This window comes from Passer domesticus, chromosome 8, assembly GCF_036417665.1.
Source record: "Passer domesticus isolate bPasDom1 chromosome 8, bPasDom1.hap1, whole genome shotgun sequence".
Lineage (NCBI taxonomy): Eukaryota > Metazoa > Chordata > Aves > Passeriformes > Passeridae > Passer > Passer domesticus.
The window spans coordinates 30,949,310-30,974,570 of NC_087481.1; the positions used below are offsets into that span (position 1 = coordinate 30,949,310).

General features: G+C 40.2%; 1 long non-coding RNA gene across 5 annotated transcripts in view; it reads left to right on the forward strand.

Annotated features, from left to right (window-relative positions):
• Nucleotides 1–25,261, forward strand: part of LOC135306365 (uncharacterized) — a 55,874-nt gene that overhangs the window by 12,128 nt on the left and 18,485 nt on the right. Inside the window, exon 4 of one of the 5 annotated variants that reach the window (XR_010367166.1) lies at nucleotides 22,318–22,367. The exons of 2 other annotated variants lie outside the window; for them this stretch is intronic. This is a non-coding gene — a long non-coding RNA (uncharacterized LOC135306365). Of the gene's footprint in view, nucleotides 1–326; nucleotides 910–3,445; nucleotides 6,640–22,317; nucleotides 22,368–25,261 lie in introns of those variants that run through there. 2 more of the 5 variants (XR_010367167.1, XR_010367163.1) reach the window with 2 other exon arrangements.

Genomic DNA, 25,261 nt, shown 5'->3' on the forward strand with positions numbered 1-25,261 from the left:
AATCAACTTCCCCATCCCATAAACAAGCAAATAAATAGCAGGGCTTTCCACAAAAACAGAGGGGGGTGTTGGCAGAGGTACCTATGAGCAAAGGGGAAAGGACACTTTAGAGACAAAAACCACCTTCTCCAAGTCTGAGTGCAGGGAGAGAGGACTTGCAAGTGCTCCTTCCCTTGTGTTCAGCCAGCTCATGCTGAGAAGTTCAAAAACAAGGTTGAAAGGAGAAGGGAAATGTTGAGAAGTTGGTGGGGAAGTGGCTTGGAGTGGCTGAGGGGTGACAGCTGGACCCCCAGGAGCGAGATCAGCCCCAGCTGCATCTCCTGCAGGTTTTGGGTCTCTCCATGCTGTGATCACTGCTTCTCTGTGCTCCTGATGAGCTGCCCTGCTGAGACACGTCACACTCGTGCTGTCCTTTTCCCTGCCTGTCTTTGAAGGAAACCCTCATCACCTGTTAAAATACCTCTGGACAGAGAAGCCCCCCTATTTTCAAGTTAGTACCTACAAAATTTTCCACACTGTGTGCTCTGTAAACAGCAAGGTGATTTGGGCAGGAAAATTAAGGTATCTCTATTACACACACAAGTGGATTGCAATTTTGATTTGGAGTGTTATAACTTGATTTTGCCTTTTCTTTGTACTTAATGTACTTATTTTATACTCACAATTATTTCACCCTCTCCATTTTTCTGCTAGAAAATAATTTGTTGTCTCAGTTGCATTTCTGTAACTCCTCAAAGCCAAGGAAGTTTTCTTCCTTCAGTGCCTGCTTCTATCCAGCCCATGTTGTGTACATGAGCTAGTGAATTGCACAGAAGCTAACTGCTTTGTGTCATTTTATTTAAGCTCTAATACTTTATACAGAAACTGTGTAAGATATTGGAGGCAATAAACTTGAAGCTAATACCTGTAGTTTCAAACAAGCACCTTATTAAGAAATGTTTTTAGCAGTGTCCTGGTATTTGTTCTGAGATCAGGACAGGAGAGCCTTTGGGCAGCAACGTTATTGTTAGAAAGTGATTGGTTTCAATTCTGTCTTTTCTCGGTTGTCTTAATTTTGTGGTTAGTTTGTTTGGGTTTTTTCCCTTCTCTTTTTTTGTTTGTTTGTTTTGTTTTGTTTTGTTTGTCTTCCTAGCTAAGTCTCTTCCAGCTCATTACCTGCATGTGTCTCCCTTTCGAAATGTGAGTTAGAACAGCAGAACTCTCATCTGATGTTACAAGTGCTTTCAACCATTGTTTCCCTTAGCATCTGCCATGGAATCCTTTTCACTGAGTCTCTGGGCTGGTGCTGTTATTCACTGCACAGGCTACTGCCATTTGTGCACATCTTTGAGATTTGTAGGTGCCTTCTTACAAGCTCTTTGGAAAGACTCGAGCCCTGTGCTCATGGCTGAGAAGAAAGTTGTCTTGTTCTAACAGTACAGACAAGTTTCTTATTAGGGATTTGTATAGATTCCCAAATTCATAAGATGGTTTTCTGAACTCTAAATCAGCTATATGTTTGAAAAACACCAAAATAGGCAGATATTTCTCCTCTTCCCCCCCAAAAAACAAACCGCCCCCCTGTCTCGTCTCTTTTGCATGCAGTTAGTAGTCCCCAAATGTGGTAGTACAATGTGTTAGGCCCTAAATGCTCTAAGAGGTCAAATCCTTTAATGCACATGATGTTCCTTTTCTCTGCCATGAAGTCTGCCCTTCAGGCCTTGTTAGAGGGCTTTAATCTTCTCTACTCATGGTTCTCACTGATGAAAATCTTGTCACTTGTCCTTTTTTTTTTTTTCTTTTTTTTTGTGTGTGTTTCTCCCCCAGCCCCCCTCCTCTCCTTCCCCCTTTTTCCCCAGCTTTGCCTGAGCTGTTGACTATTCTGAGGGGTTTTTCACGGTTTTTGTTTCCATTTTGGAATGCTTTCCCCTGTCGCACTCCCAGTACAGAGCCAAGGTGCCCACCGGGGCTGCTTCCCCCAGTGCCTGCTCAGCACTGCCCAAATGTCCCTGCAGTCAAGCACCAGCATGGCCAGCTGCCTTTTGCCAGAGCAGTTTAAAGCACAGCTCTCTGCAGCTGGCATGGAGAGCTTGGTCAAGAGGCAAAGCCAAGCCCTAAGGGACTTAGGGGAGCAGGGAGCTTTTACACAGAGAAGCAGCAGTTTTGCTTGGAAAACTCTGGAGCTGCTAGACTCTGTGGGAAGCTTGTGGGCCCTGCAGCAGTTAGTGGCCATACAGGCTCTTCACTTTTTTGGTGACCTGAAGTCATTTATCAGCTTAGCATTCCATTGCAGCCTATTGGAGCTGACAGTGATTTAGCTCGATAACTAAAATTAGCCAGTGTCACTGTCACAAATATCTTGATACTTACAGCCTAGCAGAATTTAAAAAGACACCTTTCCTACCCTGTCAGGAAGGCCTTGTTCTCCAAAAAGACTCCTGAGTTTCTGAGAACCAGGATCCCAAGCCTGGCATGAAGCCAAAGCAGTCAATTATATCTCAGGAGACAACAACTCCTTAGTTGCCTCCTCTAAAGGTGCCCTCGTATTTTGATCTTGAGTACAGGTCTCAAACTACTGAAAACAGCTTGCTTTATGATGGGGATAAAAAATATCAGTACCTTAAGCCAAAGAGCCAAGGATTGAATTACCATCACTGTGGTTTGCCTTCCAGAGAAGGGCTGCGGCATACTGGCAAGAGAGTGAGCAGAGACCTGGCTTGCAGTCTCACAGCTTGGCTTGTGCACTGCTTGAAGTGCATGCCCACTTCACATTCAGCATTCTCTTATCTGCCAAATGCTGCTATTAGATTTTTTTCTTTATTTATTTTTCTTTTAAAGCTGCTATCAGTTTATATATGCCAATCTGTAGCCTGAACATCAGCTGATCACACTACAAATTGTCTCTTGTTGATGATATCTGTTGTACCTTTCCTAACTCACAACCCAGAAAGGATTGGAATCAATCCTTTGAGTGCCCACAGGCCAACTCTTAAAGTGCAACTGTTTTGCAACAGAGGTTTAACTGGACTCTTCAGACAAAAAAACCTGCTTTTATTGCCATAAGGATCCCTTAGCTAGTGCTGAAAGTTTTATTCTGTCTCTCTGCATTTTTTGGTCTCACTCTAATGGGAAAAAAAGGAAATGCATGTTTTCATTGTTAGGAAATGAGAAGTGACAAACAAAAAATTATATTGTTGTATAACATCTTAAAATATTTGACATTTCATAATGTTTACAAAGAATAATATCAACAATATATTTTTGAAGAGCATAATTACTTGTGCATGTTTGATGAAAAATCAAACAGGAATATATAGTTATTTAATCAAATAAGCATTCAAGCATCATTGGATGCACATAAGATTAATAATAACATAGAAAAATATTTCTCTTAGGGAAACTATGGAAAGCTGCTCCATTGTTTCCTCTTCCTATTTTTACTTCCTGAAATATTAAATTCTTCCAGTTCTGCTTTGCAAGAAGACTCGTTACATTTGGAATCTGCATGCAGTCAGAGGGAAAACCCTGATGGGAGACAAGCACTTGCCATAAATTAGCAGCTTTATGAATATTTGAGTTGGTTGCACTCCTGGAGCATCCTAGTGGGTCAGCTCTGCTGTGGCTGCACAAATGTGCTTCTGTGTGGCGTGCAAGTGCTGTGAGAAATGGATCCAGGCTGGCTGGAGGCAGGCTCTCTGTACACTGATTAACATCTGAGCGTGATGTAGGGGAAGATTTAAATGTGGATAAAGGGTATTTCCTATTAAATTATAAAAGAAGAACATGCTGTATGAATTGCTTGCCTGTAGTTTTCACTGTGTATGTATGTAATGAGATAATGCATGTTAATCCTCATGAATCAACCAGGAATATGTTGGAAAAAAGTTTAACTCATTTCTTCCTCTTGTGGGTGGCATCTGTAAAGATTCCAAATACCCTGGACATGCTCCTCCCAAGTAAGACTTGAAAGGGTAATAGCTGTGAGCTCAACACTGTATTTCACCTAAGAAGCTCTGAGTAATTTATAAGCAGCCTATTCCTAAGGTGTGGAAGTGTTACTACATCACCTAGAACTATATGAGGAACCAGCAAGGCACACTGGTCACTATCTATTGTTGTTGTTGTTTCCTATTGTGTAGACAGAAATTTTTTGGTTTAGAATGAGAGAGATGACCTGAGAAGTCAGTGTAAGAAGTCAGAGTTAAGTTCTAGGGATACAAGGGAAATTAATAGAAGGTTGATTAAGTAATGAAGGGCTGAAGCTTTGTGCAGAGGGGCTTGGATGACATCATGAACTTGAAATGCAGAACAGCAGGGGCTCTTTCATTTTACTAGATGCAAGAGCCCTGACATACAATTTTCCTTTTCCCAAACACTGAATTTTTACTAATAAAGCATTAGAGTGTGTAGGCAGCCTATTCCTGTCTCCATTGTTATGCTGAAAATACAGCAAGTCTCAGGGCTGACGTTGGTGAAAGGAGCTGTTGTGAGAGAATTGTGTATCTTTTGGTCACACTTTTGACAAAATAGCTGCTACCTTTATGAGTCTTTTAAGTCTGGCAGATGTTTTTATCCTTCCTCCCTAAAGTTACTTTGGTTGAATCATCTTTATTAGGTAGAGACATATATAATTCAAAAGACATAATTAGTAATTTGAATATAAACACTTTGTGATAGCTGTTATGAATGTTGGGACTGTTATTGTAACTACATGGAGCTGCATTCAGTCTGCTTTACAATGTTTGTGGTTTAAAGAGAAATGGGCTGCCTAACTTTAAAAACTAGTCAGATCTGGGACTTCATTTGGCATCAGCCTGAGAACAGTGTTGCAGCCTGCTTCTGGCAGACATTTACAGGCAACTCTCTAAAGAGGGAGGAGAAAAAAATCAAAATACACAGAATTGCTACCATGACTTTCTTAAAAGGAAGCTTGTGTGTAGAAGTTTTGAAACACACAAGTATTTGCTTTTTGGAAGAGCTTTTCTTGTTAGACACTCTCCCCACCCTTTAAAGCTCTCAGATTAATCCTGATGCAAAATAGCACAAGCTATTAATTATCAAGAAACCCCTTCACAGGATGGAAAACTCATTTTACATAAATCCTTATTAGCCATATCTTCTCAGTGTAGCAGAACTTTACTTTTCATGTCTCTTGACAGCTCCCAGTTTGACAAAGGAAGCTTAGCTTCACTAAAAAAAGCAAATCCATTTTTTTGGGATTCCAATTAACACGTTGACATTGTGTTATAGAGCTGGAGGTGTATGAAATTATTCCCTGGGAGTTTACCACCACTGGGAAAGGTGATTGATTCTGCTACCTGGAGGAAGTAATAGATAATGTATTAAGTAACACAGGGATGGTTTGTTTTGTTCCCCCTAAGCAAAAGATAAATTCCATCTTCATTTTAATTTTTACATGAGAGGCAGCACCACACAGAGGCACAGCTGCAAAGCTCAAACTTCTGCTGCTCCATATTGGGACCCCAGTGAAGCAGAACATTAATCTGTACAGCAAACAAATGACTATCATTTACATAATTACATTTAGTCACAATTTATAACATATTCATAAGTGCATGAGTGAGAATGATGCATTTGCTGTGTAAGGGATAGAAATTGTGGATCAGCCTGGGCTTTGCCAGGACAGGAGGAGTAACAAAAAGAAGTCATTTTCCAGTATGTTACAAAATTCACACTTGTTATTTGGAGTCCAGCTGTCCTTACCTGTCCTTTCTGGTCTTTTTGTACTGATGGATTTTATTTCTGTGAGTGACTATGGGCTGAGGTTCTTTTGTGTAAACCTATGGTAATTCTTACAGTGACCTTTGGGAAAAAGAGAAAAAAATGTGTTTTTCTCCAGAAATGTTTCCATTAACAACTCATTATTTACTTGAAGGTGAAAAAGAGTGGCTAGAAATCAAAGGGACTTCCAATAAATGTCTTTTGATCTTTAACTATGGCCCTTATGATTACCATAGTTGCACTATGTGAGAAATTATATAGCAGAATCAACCTTTCATAAAGTTTAAGCAAGTCCTCTTTCCCCAGAAGAGTATCAAATAATAATCTTAGGCATTACTTTTATCCCTACCAATGTTTGCTTTCTCCACTCTTACATTTTTTTCTTATTTTTCTTGGTTTTACCTCTTTTTTCTGCTTTACTCACCTTTTCTTTTTCCCTTCTTGATTTTTACAAGTCAAAAGGGAAGCAATCATACCACCAAGTGATAGAACTGGTAGAAATCCTGTAAGAGTTGTTTGTATCTCAGTCTCCATATTTCGCATGTTTTCCTGTAATTCTGCTACTTTTTAAGCAATTGGAAAACTATTTCTGAGATTTTTGTTTTGTTTTTAACTTCAATTATTTCTCTGAGTTTGAGTTCTCACATAAATGCATCACTCTGTAATTCTGAAGAGCATACAATTACAACTCAGTTTTTTGGTGAAAACAGAAAATTAGATGATATAAAAACCATCTCATCTGATAGAATAAATTGTAAAAAGGCAACTTTTCGCTAAAACCAGTCTTTTGTTTTCTCCTGGAAATTAGATCCCTGTCAGATAATTCTCTGTCCAAAAGGAATCAGTCTCCTAATCCGTGGTTTTGTGTGCTTGTGGTGGGGTTTTTTGATTGGATATTGGTTTGGTTTGGGTTTTTTTCCACACAACAACTTGCTGAGGGATTATCACCCACTCAGAGAACAGATCAATAGCACAGCCAGGAGTAGCAGGCTGGAGATTTTGCTCCCTTCTTCTGGCTTTGACAGGGCACTTGGCTGACAGGATGCTCAGAGGTTGCATCTTCATCTCTGGGGCTCGGAAGGGTTCAGTAGCAAAGAAAAGGATGGAGTCACAAAGAGAGAACCCTTTAGTGAATGGAATTACTCTGGGATGAAGAAAAATCTCTTGGTTTAGGCTGTACGTGATTTCACTTGTCCACTTTGCAAATTAGCAAAGAGCCTTAGATGCTAATCTATCCCCCGTGAGTAGAGCTGCATTTAAACACGAGAGGTGAGCAGGAGGGCTGACAGTTTTCCTTTTGAATCAAAACCTTAGTCTAAATTCAGCTTTGGGAAAGTTGCCTGCCAGGAGTGCTAATATTCCACAACTCCACGTTACTCATATTTTCAGACTGTTGTGTTAGGAAGAGATGCAGTCAAAGAAATCCCGAAGAGAGCTTTTAAATGCAATAGCACTGTTCATTTCCAACTCCCACACGTTTTATAAAAAATTATATGTAATCGTTTCTAGAGTAATTTTCATGCAAATCTATTGCATTCTTCATAAAATCCAAATACGATGCATCTCAGTTGCACTTCACATGACCTCTCTGTTTTCAGAGATTTAAAACCCCCAAATCCCATAACTCTTCATGCACTCCTTAGCACTGGCTTTGTTTGGGGCTTTTTTTGTTGGGGGGTTTGTGGTGTTATTTTTTTTCTTTTTTTTTGACAAAAAAGCTATATTGTGAGAAGAAAAACTGCTCCTCAATTTTTAAATTTTTGTTTAAGTCATCCTGGAAACTAAACTTAGTAAATTAAAAAGACATATCTTGTGAATGAATTTGCAATTGATGTATATTTCAGCTATTGATACTAAGCTTCTAATCCAAGTAGTTAATCTGTGGGGGAACACGAGAAAAGTTCTGTGACCTCTGGAGTATTTCTGACGTCAGCTTTTTTTGCTGAAATAAATCTTTTGCCTTTGTGCAACTCTTGTTAGCTCTCTGGTAGTTCCCATGGTATAATGTCACTTCATGCAAAGCAGGACATTATTTTTCCTTTCAGTGGGATATCTTGTATTGGTTTCTCTTGAGGTTAATCTCTGGCCAAAGGCAAGGAAGGAGGTGGTTCCACATTGAGTTGCTGCAGTCTGCCCTAAATGAGGTTCCATCGAGGGATTTGAAGTTTTTGTAGGGTACTCCTCTTTATCCTTTTGTTTCATTCTGATCTTGGGAATGGCAGGCATTCCTTTTGACTGACCAGGACAGCTGAAATTTGAACCATGAGAAAATAGGGAAGATCATGGAAATTCAGACCAATCTTTGAAGGCAAGTTTTCCTCAATTTAGTTCTCAATGAGAGGTCAGATGACTCCTGGCTTTCCTTTAATATTGTCCTAAAAAGCCTCAGGCAAACATTTCAAGAAGTCCAAAATTTGTTAAAGGTTATAAAGAAATGCATTGCAAAACATCTGTTCTCTCTGGACTCAGTCCTTCAGTCATATGTGACTGACACTTGATACAAAGGAAATGAACATTACAGAGATATCAGGGGCACCAATGGAAAATGTCAGCATTTAGAAAACAATACTCAAACAAGGGAAGAGAATGAAAATGAGGTAGTGAAGGGTAAAAATAGACCATGAAGAAGGCTGGAGGAGTGGGGAATACATAATATTACAAACATATAAAAGGCTTCTCTATATGAAGAAAAAATCTGTGGAGAGAAGAATTATATTGTGGAAATCATCTGAAGGAAATGGTAGAAATCTTGTCACTGAAAATCCTTTTAGGGAGGGTTAGTAGCAACTAACAAGGTTTTGAAATGACAGTCCTACACTTCAGTCTGTTATGGACCCCTTTACCCCATTGCAGCAATTTCTCTCCTTTTGCCCTTACATCAGGTTCTGCCTCTCTGTCTGGGCTGTGCTTGGTCTCAGAGTTGTGGTGAAATAGGACTCATCATTATGAGAGGGGAAGGGATTACTGTGGATTCCATAAGCAATGGGAAAGGATCTAATGGGAATTAGTAAAATTTGTTTGTCTAAAACACCATGGAAGTTGCCCTCAGTTCTGCTCTACTGTGAAATATTTCTTTCAGAGAGTCTTAGAACCATAGATTAAATAACTATATGTATTTTTTGCTCTTACTAAGTTCAAGTAAAATTTGAAAACTAGGTAATTACTTTTTTGGTGGGGATAGTAGAAATGGGATACAATAGAGGCATATTCCAAATGATCAGTAACGTTATAGCTCAATATTGGGTAGTGAGTTGTTTTACTACGTGTAGTAATGTGTTATTGGAAAATAGAGAAGCCTTTCAGCATATGCTTGTGTCAATGAAATTGTATAAAGATCCCTAATGCCAATCAGCCTGATCATTTAGTGCTAATAAAAAGCTATCTTCTCATTTTTATTCACTGCAATTACTGAACTGTGTTTCAATAGGAAGCTGACAAGCCCCTTGGAAGCAATAAAATAGAGAGGTTCTTGGAGATCACAATCCAACCCAGCCTTCTATGTCTCTATAACCTTTAACAGGTTTTAGATCCTATGGGATTTCTAACTGACTCTCGTAAAATTGATCCACAGTTGTGAGGATTAAATAACACTCAGGAAGAAACCTGTTCTCAACCCAAAAATGACCAGATCTGGAATGGTGGTGATATTTGTCAAATAAATAAAAGGAAAAAATGTAATGAAAACATCTTTTCTAGCTGTTATGAAAGGGATCTCTGTGCTGAAGAGACAGCATCTGTAGTGCACAAGAGAAATCCAGGCACATAATTTCCTTCTGTACATCAGTATGCTCCAGCTCTGCCAAGAGCCCAGTTGTGCCTCTTTGGGAGGATAAGAGTGAGAGGAGGAAGGAGAACACAGTTTATAAGACTGCTTAAAAGGATTTAGTCTTCATTTCCTGATGACAAGATAAATATTGTCTTGGGCAATTCCTAAAACCTAAAGTTTCTTAAAGTATCCCAGCACCCTAATAACCAACTCACAGCTGTAGCAAATACTGTGGGATGGCTTTTGGTTTGTTTGTAGAATTTGGGACTTGGCAAAAAAATAGTTTAATCCCCCCAAATGTGAAAATGGCTAGGAAGGACTTACAGCTTCCTGCGGCAGATATGGGGGAGCAGAGAAAAAGGATGAATTTACTACACAGTAAAGTGATTAATAATACCATGATTCAGTCATAATTTATGCAGGTGCTGTGGCAACTCCTTGCCTCTGAGATTTGTGAACACAGTCCAAGCTCAGCAAGGGAGGTAAGCTGCTCATCAGTCAATGCAGAGTGAGTTTGAGCTTTATCAAATCTCTGGAGTCAGGTGGCAATTTAACAATCCAATCCAATGGCATCCAAGAGACATTCTAAGATGTTGCCTAGGCCTCCCTTGCTTGTAACTTTGAGGAAGAAGGATCTGTTTTGCACATTTCTCTTGGCACTGTTGCAGTTACACTTTCTGATGTGGTTATGGTGCCCATCTCAAAATCCAGGGTCCTTTTCTCCAATTTGCACAAGTGGTTCAGATGTGCTTGCTGTGCAGCAATCCTCATTGTTTCCTTGCCCCTATTCCACAGTTATATTCTAGCAAATAGAGGGCTGTGGAAAATGAGTAGAACTTAAAAATCTACCCTGATATTCAAGTGCCATCTGTCCTACAATGACCCATGAAGAGAATAGGGCCTGATGATTGCTCCTTTTAAAGTAATACAGCTCAGAGCATGTCTGCTTCCCCTTAGAATGAAGTTACAATGTGATTATCGTGCTTGATAGCAGTCTAAAATTCATCTGCAAGAAATCCTGACTTGATGTGCTGTGCCGCTGCAGTTGAGCCCTGGCCTGGCACAGCTTGGCCTCTGACCTGTTTCTCGTTGTCCATCCAGTCTGTGCCCACCTCAGACACAGCACAAAAAAACGTGTTCACCTCAGGATCAGTTTCCCTTTGTTGTCTTTTGACTTCAGACTCTGCCCATATCCTGCTCTCTATATTGAAATATTTCCATTTCTGATCCTAGTACTGAGAAGGCACATGAATTATTCAAAGAACAAGTGTATGCAGTTGGAGTAATCACAAAACTCTTCAGAAGTTGAATACCTTTTTTATTTTTTTTTTAGTTTCAGTAAACTCTAAAAAAGATCTTTTCTAACAAGCTGGCATAAATGTATGCATCATTGAAAGAAAGCAGTAATTCAGCAACTGTATGATAATACAATTAGAAGCTGTCTTTCATAGTACATTACTGTAAATTATGAACTTTAAAGGTCACATGACAGACAGATGGAAGCTGATATAGTATGCTAAGTAAATGCTTACTGCTCTGAAGCTTACACCTCTTCTCATCTCTGAGGCTTTCTTCAGCCCCAACACACAGTAATTACCATTTTCACAAAGTCCAGCTTATTAGAGTATCTGAATGTGTCAGGGCAGTGGAGGGCACATTGCAGCTGAAAGATCACTGAGAAAACAGCTTCCCAGGAAAAGTACCCTGTAATTGAAAAGAATGACTAGTTACAAATTAATAATTTGTCATCCCTGGAAATTACTGGGTGTGATTACACTTGAGGCCTGTAGTCATTCCACTTGCTGTTGGCCAACACTTAATGTTTGCACACGGTGATCCCATTAAACCTGAAAAAACCTGACAGCAGACTCCTGTGGCTCTGCTTGGTGTGCTTTTCAGAAAGGGGATGGCCAGGCTCACATGGAAATCAGTTTTGAATGTTGGAAAAAGGTTGATCCACCATGGCTCACCACATTATTTTTGCATGTGGGCAGTAAATTAAATCAGTAGCAGACAAGGCTGAGGCAGTGTTCCTGTGCAAGTGTCAGGATGAGCTGAGCACGTTACAGTGCCACTTGAGCTCCACAGAAGTGGCAAAGTGGACAAGTTTCCTTGGGGCATTGCCTGGAGATTGTCAGGCCCTGTGAAAGTTTTGCTAAGTCTCCACAGCACTGGGCAGTTTGAGATGCTGTCTTCAAGGCACTCTTCAAATCTTTTACATTCTGAAGCTCCATATCCATCTATTTTTTGTTACCAGAGGTCTGGAGACAGACATGGTACCGTTTACTGAGTAACTTTTCTGCCTTGAAGCTGTCATCCTAAACCCTCCCCCTCATTCCCAAACCTCCATTGCCTTTAGTAAGACACCACTCTGAGCTACAATAAGACACCACTCTGAGCTACAATACAATTCCCAAAGTTCAGCAGACTTTGGGAAAACTCAGCAGTGAAGGTGTAAGGTCTGTCCTTGAAGCAGATGCTGCCTTTAGTATGGAAAGGATATGAAAGCTTCAGTTAAATATTTGTTTCCTTGCTCTTTCCATGGGGCACCAAGCCCCCTGCCAACACAAGGGAATTAAAAATAGAAAAGGTGGATTTAAGGCTCCTATACTCATACTACAGGAACTTTTTCAGGATTAGCTTGCATCAATGGAAATCCCAAAAGTCCAGTGACAGCTCAGTGTGGTTGGCATACTTAATTGACATTATGAACTCTCAATATAGGTGTTTTTATTACCAAGAACTGTAATTGCATTTAAATTTACATGCAATTGCATTACATTTATATTAAATTTAATGCACTTTAAGTGGTAAAACCAGTGTTTTAAACTTCAGGGCCTGCAAGCAGAATTCAAAGTAGAAGAAATTTCAATTGAAGGGGCGTTTTTCTTGGGAGTCACTGCACAAAGGAGGAGGCAGCAATACTCTCTCTTAAAGGTTTCTGAACAAGAGAGGAAGAAATGCTTTAGCTGATTAGAGGCTATTCTTCTCACTGTGGGAGGAAAGTGTGCTGCCTCAGACTGATGTTTAGTTGCAAGGACAGTGTGACCCAGTCCAATCCCAAGTCTATAAACCTTTTATCTGTACAAGAATGCTTGCTGCTGAATCGTAGAAAAATAGAGTGGTTTGGGTTGGAAGGGAACTTAAAGATCATCTGATTCCAGCCCTGCTGCCATGGGCAGGGGGCATTCCACAAGCTTCACTGCCAAGAGAGGAAAGGAATCACAAAGAATTGACCAGTGCTGGAGTGTGTAGGGCCAGGGAACCCTCATTTGTCAAGTGAGCTTTCATTGACTGAGCAGAGTCCAAATTCCCTCAGGATTTTTTTCAACAGTGCTTGAAAACATAGCTCCAAATACTGCAATGTGCTTCCTCTGGAGCTGTGTGCAGAGCTTTTGCCACCTTGCCTCTGCCGTGCTGGGACCACGGCCAGCAAGACTGGGAGGCATTTAGTTTAAATATTTCTCTGCAAACTAGATTAATTAAAAATGCTTCTCAAAGCACCTTCCCCTGATTGCCTTGCTGCAGCTGAAGCCATCAAACTGCTGCATCAAGCCTGTGGCACAGCCAAACTCTCATTCAAAGCTCCGTTGGCCTGGCACAGAGCATGGATTTCTATTGCTACCTACCCAGTGGTGCTGCCTCACATCCCACCTGCTTCCCAGGAGGAGTTTCAATGAACTCTTCACCACCTTCCTGCAGGCATCAGCACAGGAACAGCCTCTGATTTTGTTCAGATTTCTATTTTTGAGGAATAAGAGGGGAATATTGCAATGTGGCTTGTGTACCTGGGCAGCCAACAGTGCTTCTCACCCCTGTGCAGACAAACCTCTAAAGGAACGTGTATACCCATGTGGATGCTGCCTGTCTGCTCATCTTCTGTTGGAAAAATGGATAAAAACTCCTGGCTGTGACTTGGAGCACATCAGTAAGTCAGAGTGAGCTCTCCCTAGACAGCCTTACCCTTATGCACACTCAGCTGTACGTGAAATGCACAGATATTTCAGCACTGTCACCAGCTCCTGTCCCTACCCCACCAAAAGGCTTCTGTTTAAGCAACTCTTAAGTTTCTCTTTCTTCCACTACAAGGCAAGCTCAAGGATATGCAATAAGGGGAAATCTAGCTGAAGTAATAGCAGAACTCTATTGAACCTGGTCCTTTCCTTTATTACCTTCTGCTGAAGCTGTGATGAGTAAGGTTTAACTCATATTCTACCAAAATTCTGTATTTTTTTTTTCCTTTTTCCCCCCCTTCTCAGTTATCTATCACATTGAACTGAAGTTTTGCTGAAAGTTATTTTGGGGGAAAAGTGTTTAGTATTTATGTAGTTTCCACTGGATGTGAAGGGATTGGAAAGGTTAACAGAATAGTTTATTACTTTAGATCATTCCTGTTCCTAATGGTTTCCTTTTTGTCCTCAGCATCCCAAATTCTATGCTTTAAAAAGTCTTTTACTGGATATCCAACTGTATTATGTTTTATAGCACATTTATTTCTCATTTTAACCAGTAACTAGCTAATTAAGTACGTACATCTTATAAAAAGCATGGAAATGTGCCTGGTGTAAAACTGATAAACAGGCATATTCTATTGAGCAGGACCCAGTCCCTGTGTACACAGTCCTTTCTTTCAGACCTGGGCAAACTTAAAGACTGGACCTGTATTGTGATGCAGACTTCTGATATCTTTTGTGTGTTTTTAAGATGATAATTTCTTCTTGAAAGCCTTTCCCTGCTTATCCACTTCCCCTTTTTTCTTTTTTAATATTGTATTTATTTAGTTGCCAAGCCATATTTATTATTTTGCTTCTGTTTTCATTATTTACTACATTAGCAACTGCTTGGTTAAAATCTTCCCACACATCAAAGTGCAAGTCAAAATATTCAAGTGAAATGCAGCTCGGATTTTTTCTATTTATGTTATGAAGAATTAAGCCTTGAAGGCAGGAGGTAAATTATATGAGTAGGTTACTTAATCATTGCCTCCTAAATATAATTAACACATGGTAGTTAACTTCTGTGGTCAATTTTTAGTGCTAGAAGATCAGTGTTAGCAAAACTGGAGCTTTTTCTTGCAAAATATCTGTTATTGCATCTTCCCACTGGTCTTATCCTCAAGAAACCAAGCTTGAGCCAGATCACCAGATAAAATAATACAGACTTCCTTACTGGACACCTTAGGAAGATGTAGTGAGTGATTACAAATATTTATTGTTGAAATTTCCCCTGACCTTCTGTTGATCACTCTCTGCAATCATTCCAACACAGATAAAATCTCTATTGTCCCTGTGCTATTTGAGTGATAAAGCAGACTCCCCTTGGCTGCAGGGTACACTGTGGATATTATTTCTGGGATTTGTTTCTAATCACATTTTAGTTTTCTTTCACACTCTTAGTTTCATTGTGTTAAACTTTACTGAGAAATTCTTTGAAAACAAAAGTTCTCTGCCTTTCTTTTACAAATATATATATATGTACATATTTTAACAGGTGGTTTCCTCTTCCTCCTTGTGGTGTCATGGGGTGACACCTTTGAGAGGACATTGGGGAGACTGCTCACATAGGAGACTTTAGTGCTTTTTTAGTTTCTGGAAGGGAAAGCCACCCACTCTATGTGGTTACACATTTTTATAGAGCATTTTTACAGGTCTTCTGTTAATACAATTTAAAAGCTCAATGGTTTGCTTTTTAAAATAAGTACTTTGGATAAACACTTCTCACCCTTGTAAGTTTTCCATTCCTTTGACAAACCAGATGCAATTAATAGGAAGGAAATTGTTCTGCAAGTGAAGGGGAAAAAATACATTCTATACAGTTTTTAAAATCAGCAGAAGGGAATTTGTCAAAACAATAGAACAAATTTTTTTTTAGGGAAAAAAAAAGGAAAGAAGCCCAAACCTCTATACTCTGCAGTTTTTCATTATAAATAAATCATATATTCTGTGCTAGAAAACTACAATTTTTTCATGCACTTGTCCCTTCAGCTGTCACTGTGGAGTTTGCCTTATGATTGCACAAAGTGATAGCCCTTTTCCCTGTATTTGCATCGATTTATTTTCGCATGTTCTGAGATAACATGTGAAACTTCTCCTACTTTTTTACTTAGTTAGCAAATAAGTGTTCTAGAATTCAAATAAGTAACACCTCTCCTCTGACAGCTTTCCAGTTCACTGCAAATACCCACCACTGCAAAAATGAGAGCACAGGGGGCTTGGCTTGTTTGCTTTTACGTCAAGCTGAGAGTTCTATGTATATATCCTGTGTATAACCCTGCCAGTTAGGAACAACAACAACCTGCTTTTCACTTGTCATTTGCTTGCCTATTCCAGAAAGTGGAAAATGCTGAAATAGTGACCTCTTCCCCCAGGTCAGAGGGGTGGGGACACCCTTTCCCTGCCCCATCAGTGGCCAGAAAGACGTGCTTTTGTTTGCCGCTTGGTTGACCTCAGAGCACAGGGGGCTTGGGCAGAAAGTTAGCATGTGTTTCATGTTCCTTTCTAGATGAAGTCTGAGAGGTGGCACAGGTTGGAGTAAGGTGACACAGGAGTGAAATCCATATAAAAACAGGGCTCAGGTGACCACTGGCTGGGGAGCAATGCAGGTCCCCAAACAAATTCAATGTTTATGTGCTGCAGCACACAGACACTTTCTGTGGGTTGCCTCTGAGTGACTCATAAATGAAGACGTTCTGTAAAAGTTCAGGGGTTAGGGTTAAAAAGAAAAAAAAGAGAATACATAGGTGCAACTCTCTTGGAATGGAGCCTTGTGTCTGTTTCCCACAGTTTCCCTCTGGATTGCAATGGGACAGGGTGGGCGAAGTCTGCACTGTCTTTGTTCAGCTGGTGCAGAGGGTGCTGCAAGATATCAAAAGTGTTGGTTTAGAAGCTTCCCCCTCACTAAATTCACCTCTTTATTGTCCAGATGTGCAACGCCATTGAACAAAAGACAACTGCAAGTTTGTTGTTTTTTTTTTTTCATTTTGTACCTACAGGTATGGAGAGAGAGACAGAGAAGGATAATTTTGTTTTCAAAGAAAAAAAAAAAGTATAGGGCAGTTTTTCTCAGCTTGGTGAGATTTGCACATATACACAGAGACATGTATGTGCACAAGATATTCCATATTTTATACTTTTTGACACAACCCTGCATCACCTGAGCATCTGTAAGATAATTTTTATTACAGTAAACTTGTTAAAGAGCTTTTTCATTCACTTAGGATAAAATGAGGATGGAAACACCGAGGGCCACAGATCTCCTATAGTATTAAGACAATCCTGTTACCCTCCTTTCATGTACTTTGGTTTTAGCAGCAATTTCTTGGGCTTAAGGGGAGGTGGATGTTGACTTTTTTGTTTGGGATTTTTTTTAAATCATGGAAAGGAGTTTAATTTTCAGAGTTTGAAATGGAGAGATCAAACTCCATGAACATTTACACTTTAAAGATCTATCTGTGGCTGTAAAACTAATTCTGCAATAAAAGGTGGGTTTTGGTGCATTTCCTATGTTACTCCTTTCTAAAATTTAATTTCTCAGTTTATGGAACATGAAGGGAAGTGGAGGTGTGCAGTGTGAGGGGATAGCTGGTCAGGGTGGAATTCATTCTGGGTTTGTACCCTTTCCCCATCTGTGTAACTCCTTTGATTGCAGCAGTCACGGCAGCATGTGACTAGAGGAACATGTTTGTACAAATTGGATTATGTAAAGTAAGAATTCTGGGGCATGAATTCCTATGGATTGTTGCCAGAGTGAGATCAAGAACTCCCACTCTTGTACCTCCCTCCGTTCTTATAGAAAGTGTAATTTTGGCAGTACTGGATATATAGGATAACAGAAAATGTATATTTTTTATAAAAGCACTGTACATTCTTGTGGGTTCAGCCTGTTGCATGGCCCTGGCAAACAGTTTTATTTCACGTTTGTTCTGGGAAGTCTGTTGGTGGAAGAGGGTTCAGCAGTGTGGTCTTGGCCCATTTGTCACAGTTCCTCAGGATAAGTGACTGTCACAAACTCTCCTGGACACCTTTCTGCTGGCTCCTCACCAAGGTCATTCCATATGTCATTCCAAAGAAACCTTTCCTGTGACACTGTCACAAGAGAGGGGATGGCACTTTGGACAGGCACTCACATCTGGGATAGGACCCAAAATTTGTGTTGTAAGTGCATTGACAGGACAGTGGATGTCTCTAAATTATGCTCAATTTTTATTCTATTTTGTTAACTATGCACAGCCTACATAAACTGATGGGAAAAAATATTTTTTATTTAACAAAGTGGGAGTTTGCTTTTTTTCATTCCATACAGAAGTAGGTGTGGGTGGATTTCAATATGTGGGCAATTTTCAAGAGTAATAGAGGCACAAGAAGTGAACCAGGGGAAGATAAGGACACCACCAGTCCATCCAAGCAGTTTTGACCATACCATGGTGGTCACAGCACCTGGATTTGAGTAGAGAGCAGTGACCTCCTTGTTCCATCACATTGTTAATTATTCCTTATATTTACTGTGCCAGCTTCAGTACCTGATGGGTATCAAACTTTTCATTTACAAGCTTGTTAGAGCACCCCAAATTATATTTTATCATAGCCCTGGGGAATAATAATCACCATTTTATTACATTTGTCTGAAGAAACTGGAATTCATTATCGTAGTTTTCAGCTAAACATTATGGAGCAACAATGAGATTGAACTAACATATACTTACTAATTAGCACTAATGGTAATTAGGAGGAGAGAAAAAAAATTGCCAGTAATAGATTTTCCCATGTGATTCTGAACAGGGTATCATAGAGCCATCTGAACTACCTTACTTTTAATACTTTCTAAAAATCATTGCTCAGCATTTCAGAAGTGCAAGTTCTTTCCTTGTGAAATACAGGTCAGATTGTATTAGACTGGGATCTAATTTAATGTAGCTCCTACTACTCCCTTAATTTCCCAAAGCACTTTACAAAGCAATAACAGGAACTAGTAGTGTGATACAGAAGCAGGTAAATCTATAACTTATTTGCAGTCAGCCAGTTCCAGGCTTGTTTTTAGCTTGTGCAGCTCCAGTACCCATGGTGTGAGACTGATTTACACTAGTTAGGATTTGGTCCGAAGCCAAAGGTGTGTACATAAAATGGCAAAGCATATGAAATGCCATTTTAAAGAAAAATGAATGGTTAGCCAGGAGAACCCATTTATTCCTATTACTTTTTAGAGCCTTGTGATCCAACACCCACAGAATTTAATAAGAGGTTTTGGCTCATGTCCCGTGTGAGCAATAAGATCCTAAATTTTTCTCTGAAGGGCACCAGCAAAGGAGATTTCATTAAATGTCCCATCCACTACAAGCCACTCTTATAGGTGAAGGTGTGTTGCAGGTACAGAAAACCATGTGGAAGAACATGTGTGATTATGTGCTCAGAAGACAAAGAGGAAACCAGAGTACAGTTTCTAAAATGATTTCTTGTTTTTCACTTTGCACTCTAAGTGAGAGGTAAATTTGAGGATGAGAAGTTGATCTGCCCAGGTGCTTGCCTGCAGTACTTGCAGAGTATCTGTAGTGTCACTGTCTTTGCAGACATTCCCTTGACAGAGATCAAGGGTTGAATGAGGAGTTGTTCTTGACACCACAATTGATTTTATTTTTTTGCCTCTCTATTTTGAAAAAACGTTTTCCCAGGGAGGGCAGCAGCTGCACATCTTTACATTAGGTGCCATTGGTGTGTACAGTCCCAGGGCTCCAGATTGTTTATTTATTTATTTTTTAACTCTCTTACTTTTTCACTGAATGAAAGGCTCACAGAGCACAACTCTGCCTTCTAATCATAAAGGAAATCCACTGGCCACTGCAGGTAAACTGGAGTTAATGAATTGCTTGTACATTCTTTTGGCCATTAGATATGTCAGGTCTGTTTGCAGAACCTTCTGAAAAGCTTGTCCTTGACCCCTGGTGCCGTTGATATCTGAATCAAATGCCTTCCTTTTACTGTTTGCACATTTTCTATCTTGATGGGACAGCGTGACCATAAGTGTACCACAGGAAGGAAATGTGAGCCTTGTTTAGGGATTATGCATGAAATTTGTTTTGTCATGGATTTCTTCAGTATTATGTGTACATAACAATCTCCCTTCAGCTGTACTTGAGTTTGACCTTTCTGGTTTGAAAATAAGGTTGATATTATTTCCTTGTATACTTCATGTTTTGCTTTTTCATGTTTTAAATTATTTTGGAAAGGGGAATGGCTTTTTCTGATGCTTTTGTCCTAATAGTGTTGTTCATTTTCTACACTAAAGCATTGATTCAATAGCATTTTTCTTTTTTAGAAGAACAAAGATTTTTATTAATTCTCCCTGTCATGTATGCAAAATATGCTTAATAATACTTTGTCCAGCTTTCCAAGAGTGTATTCTTAGCCCCTATCTTTAGAAAATTGGGAAAGCTGATTGACTCTTCCCACATTTCAGCTGGAGGCTTTGAGGCTTTGGAAGTACTGATTATTTCAGCCTCAGCTTTATCAAAATGTCTGTACATTCAGTCAAAAAATATGCAGCACTGGGATCTACAACACTGTTAGTTCTCCAGAGAAATGGGAAGGGAAGGGAAGGGAAGGAGCCTCCTGTGGGAATTCTTCAGGAACAGACAACAGCAGCTTATCAGCTATTTTAGCTACTTCTTTGCAGACGTTTTGACAATCTGTTGCAAGTTATACCCCAGAATGCAGCTTTCCTTCTCTGCTTTTCTTCAAGTGATGGTGTCTCCAGATATCCAGCTCCAAAAAATATTCCCTTCGATCCACTTCAAATGACACTTCTTGTGTGATGAGCTTTCTGCAGATGCCCACTGATCAGCAGGATGGCTCCAAATCCTATTATAATCTGCCAGGTAGAAATAGATAAATCTATTAGCCCAGACTGGGCTTGTTTCATCATTGTGACAGCTTCCCATGAGCCTGCATTCATCAGATTCCCTCAAAACAGCCAGCTTCCACATCATCTGACAGTTACATTTCCATGACTGGACTCTAGGTTACTACATCTTTAATCTGCATTTAATTACTCATTGATAATCCAGGTACTTATCCACCTCCACCCCTTCTTTTTTTTATTTTTTATTTTAAATTTATTACTGGATACCAAATTGATGGCTAAAATTGCTGCCATTATTCATTTTTTTTCTCACTATTTTGTCAATCAAAATGAAATGGGCATCTGCATACCTTTTGCTGCTTACCAAAAGACTCTGGCCAATCTAGTTAAGCCTAGCACCAGGTTTCTGTTCAACAGAGGTGGCAGGAAGATTGCCATGCTGCTGTACATGCTGCCACAGCCACTCTGCAGATCACATCAAACACATGGATAAGCACTCTCTCTGCAGACTTACTGCAGTTTTGCCTCTCTGCTTCCTCTGTTAAAAGAAGGAAAAATAAAAAGTTCAGAAAACAATGAGGGGGGAAATATTACTTATAACTGAATAATTAGCATGTTGCCAGAATTTTACTTCGTAAAATACACAAATTATATGTTCCCCAATGTGTTGTGTATGGGACATGAAACTTTTGATTCAGACAAGTGGCACAAATCAGGTTTCTGCTTGGCATCCATGAGAGCTTTCCTGGCACCCAGCACTTGCAGCCTGTCTGGTGGATTTCACTGAGATCTGTAGCAGCTTTAAGGCCAATGCCTTATTAGTCCTTCATAACTTTCTGTCTCACCAAGTCAGAGTTGGGAGCCGTTTTCTGACTCCTTTTCTACTATTCTGCTCACTGGGGTTCATTTTGTACCTTCAAATCACCTTGTTGAATAATTATAAAGGCTAAAATACAGTGAGTTGCTTTAGTTCTTTGCAGATGGGAAAATGAGAGGCACTGCTGACCAGAGCATTGCTGTGGCTCTTCTCTAGAAGTGTGTGTTTTGTAGAGTGGCTTTAATCCCACAGGCAACAACAGCCACAGTGGGTTCTGTTACAGCAAAATATCCACGGCTGGGTGTCAGCTTTGCAGCTCTCTGTGGCTGCAAATCTATTAATAATGGCATGAGATGATTGCATCAGGCCAGCTTGAAAGAATATCAAGCCAAGAAATTTTACCTCCATCAGAAGAAAGCAGTAGATATCTTAGAGTCATATTTCTGAGGTATGTTCTTCAAAACTCCTCTGAGTCGCAGCTTAAACCTTGAGATGTGTAGAGTGCCTGCATGGAAAAGAATCTCAATGGGTTTTTTTCCCCAGTATGTTACTCCCAGAACTCACATGAACTTTTAGCATCTCCAGCATCCTGTGGTAATGAGCTTCACAGTTTTAATTGCATTTTCTGTGAACTTTTTTATATGCTTTCTAAAATCTGTGATCTGTTCATTTAACTCCCCTTAATCCTTGCATTAGAAGAAAAGTGAATAATTGTCTTCTGTGCACTTTTCCATTGCTCCATTGATTTTATAGATCTCTGTCATTTCTTCCTCACTTATCTGTACTCCAAATTGAAAAGTCTTAATCTGTTTAGCCCTTTCTCATACAAGAGAGCTGTTCCTTACCCTGGTATGGTAAGATCACCATCTTAGCTAGTAATGCAAAAATAGGCAATATTATTACAATAAGTCTAAACCATTGAAATATTTTTAATTTTTTTTCTTCTATGCTGGCTGTAAAGTTATACAAGAGGTAATAGCTCTGTGGTAAATATTTGTCTTGAAAGATTTTTTTAGTAATTAATGCCTCTTAAATTTTTTTCACGGCGAGGGGAAGTAGTGTTCCTAGTCTCCAGCTGTTGCATAAATATTTTTCAGCCCCAGGATCCTGAACTGATTGAAGGTATAGCTCAGTGCCTATTGCTCTCTGTATTAATCCACAGATCTCATCAGCTAGCACAGTCCTCAGGCAGGAGACTTCCATGGAAGGCAGAGGATGTGGAAGAAGCATTGTAGCTAATTAGCTGAATGACAAGAATATCAATTCCTTCATTATTAAAGCCCACTGTTTCTTCATAGCAGCAGAGGGAACTGTCTCATGAGCAGCAAAATCTGATTCATGGTTTCTGGCATTCATCCTCCCTTCCACCCTCCCAGGCCAGCAGATCCTTCAGCTGTGCTTGGTCTCCTCAGGGCAGCTTCTCAGATGAAGTCCTCCTCTACATAAGTCTGCAGAAATTTATCTGGTCCTTTTGAGCCACAGTGTCTATAAAAGAGGTCTACACACCTTTAAAATGCAAACTTTGCTCTTTCAGAGGTTTTCTGATCTGTTCCAAGGGAAGGTGTGATTCTAACACATCACAGCATTCCTCACACTTGTAGCCCACCATAAACAAGGGACAATAATTGTGGGATTTGAACCCAAACTTCCCGATCTGTGTAAGAATCCATCTACTGGGAGCAACAGGGTTGCAGCAGCCTTCCAGGCAGTCACTACACAGCAAAATTTTTGTAAATCTTCATTCAGATTCCACCTCATGACAGCACTGTGTGGAAGCAAAGGTGACACCAAAACCATGGCTCTACAGGAAGGTGCAGAACAATCCTCTCCAGCACAGAGCTCCTGGGCTGGAGCAGCATTGCATTGCTGTTCTCAGCAACATTGCTCCAATGGACAGGAGCCTTTCCCCAGCTGTCATGTGTTCCCAAATGCTGGACACACAGGCACCAAGCTGTTAAAGCACTGGGTGCTCTCTGATTTCTGTTTCTTGAGGAAATTTCCAGTGAATTTCCCTTCCTGTGCTTGGCATCCAAGGCCATTGTGGAGCAGAGAGGGGCAGGGATGAGCAGCGTGGCAGGGAAAGGGCACGTGCAGTAAGTCACACACAGGGTGTCACTTATGACAGCTTGCAAGTGCATAAACAGAAACTGATAAAAAAAAACAAAGTTAGCTTTCTCTATTGATCTGAGTCACAGAAGGAGTCTCTCCAATATCTTCACAGGACACTTTTTTTTTTTTTCCTTTTAGTTTGAGGGATTGAGTTCTCATTAAAATAAAAGACAGCTAAAGAGAAAAATAAAGCAAACCAACAAAAAACCAAACAGCAATCACACAAGACAAACATGAAACTGTTGGTTTAGACTTTAAAAAAATGTTAAAAAAAGAAAAGAGAATTTATATTAACCTAGCAGTGGAGGCAGTACTTTGAGATATGCTGTCCATATTTGATCATCTGGCCTTGAACAACTTCTTTCTGGCTCCCCAGGTGTTCACTAGAACACACCAGTGCTGATATGAAATGCCAAAGACTGAAATCCTGGGTCCTCCCTTCCATTGATCATACTTTTGGTGAGGAGTACATTTAGTGATTAAAGCGTCTGCACTCATTTTCACTTGTGACTCGAGTTGGAATATTCAATTTAAATCTTTAAAATCTGGCAGTTCAAAGCTGTCAGTAATTGATTCAGTACTCAGAATGGTTTCTCTTTAATTTCCAAGCAAGGGTTCAGATTGATTTTTATTTTTAAATCCACATCACCGTGTCTGCCTTTATGAATTACAAAGAACCTCCTTGGCTGCTTTCAATCCATTCTAATCTGTCAGTCTTTGGAAGAAACTACAACCATACACAGTTGAAATTAGGTTAATTTCTACCAAGGAGAAAAGAAATTACTGTTTAATGCTAGTATCTGTGTCTGAACCTGGCTTTCTGAGTGCCACTCAGGTATGAAGTTACCTCTTTCAAAACTCTGGGCCAACACACAGAATTACAGAATCACCAGGTTGGAAGAGACCCTCAAGATTGAGTCCGTCCTGTTCCCTGACACCTCAGCTAAACCATGGCACCAAGTGCCACATCTAGGGTTTTTTTAAACACATCCAGGGGTGGTGATTCCACCACTTCCCTGGGCAGACCATTCCAGTACTCTATCACTCTTTCTGTGAAAAACTTTTTCCTAATATCCAACCTATATTTCCCTTGACGCAGCTTGAGTCTGTGACCTCTGGTTCTGCTAGCTGCTGGCTGGAGAAAGAGACCAACCCTCGCCTGACCACAACTACCCTTCAGGCAGTTTTAGAGAGTGATAAAGTCACCTCTGAGTCTCTTTTTCTCCAGGCTGAACAGCCCCAGCTCCCTCAGCTGTTACTCATAGCCACTGACCATCAGTGCCACAAATTTACTCCACCTCAGGTCACATCTGGCTACCAGCAGGGTTAAGTTGATGCATTTTGCACTGTGGTTAATGGCTGTGTCAATATTGGACCAGATATCATCTACTGACCATGGCACAGGCAGAAGCACAGCTGCCTGGGGTCCCTGTAGCTCTCAGGGTGCTGCTGCTGAGGACAGGATTTGACTGGGATTTGATCCTGCTGTGGGCAGCCTTTGGTGCTCCCCAGCCCCTTCCCCTGAGAGCACCCTTTGCCAGCCATCCCTGTCTCTTTGTGGGGTGTGACCCTGAAGGTCTTTGCCTTTTGGGCCCCGTGGTTTGTGGTGGGATGTATGGCTCCGCTCCGGATACCTAAATCACGTGGTTTGTGTTCTTCTTATGCTGCCTGGTAAATCTCTCGGTTTTAAATCTATGACTGCTCAATCAAGGGAACAAAGGAGAAAATGCTGACTGCATTGTAAAATTCTCTGGGCTGTGAGGCTCATAGATCAGCTTTATTTGAGCAGTAACACTTTTTGGAAAAGCTACTGGCAGTATGTCCCTGGGTTAGATGCGTGTTGAATGTATAATTTCCTTTCTACCTCTTCCAAAAGGATGCAGATAGAATAGCAACCCAACACTGTTAATAAGCCCTTTCTTCTGTAAAGACAAGTTGTTCTCTTCCTCATGCTGGAGAGTGGCTTTTTTATGCTGGTGTCCCTTTCAGTTTCAAGA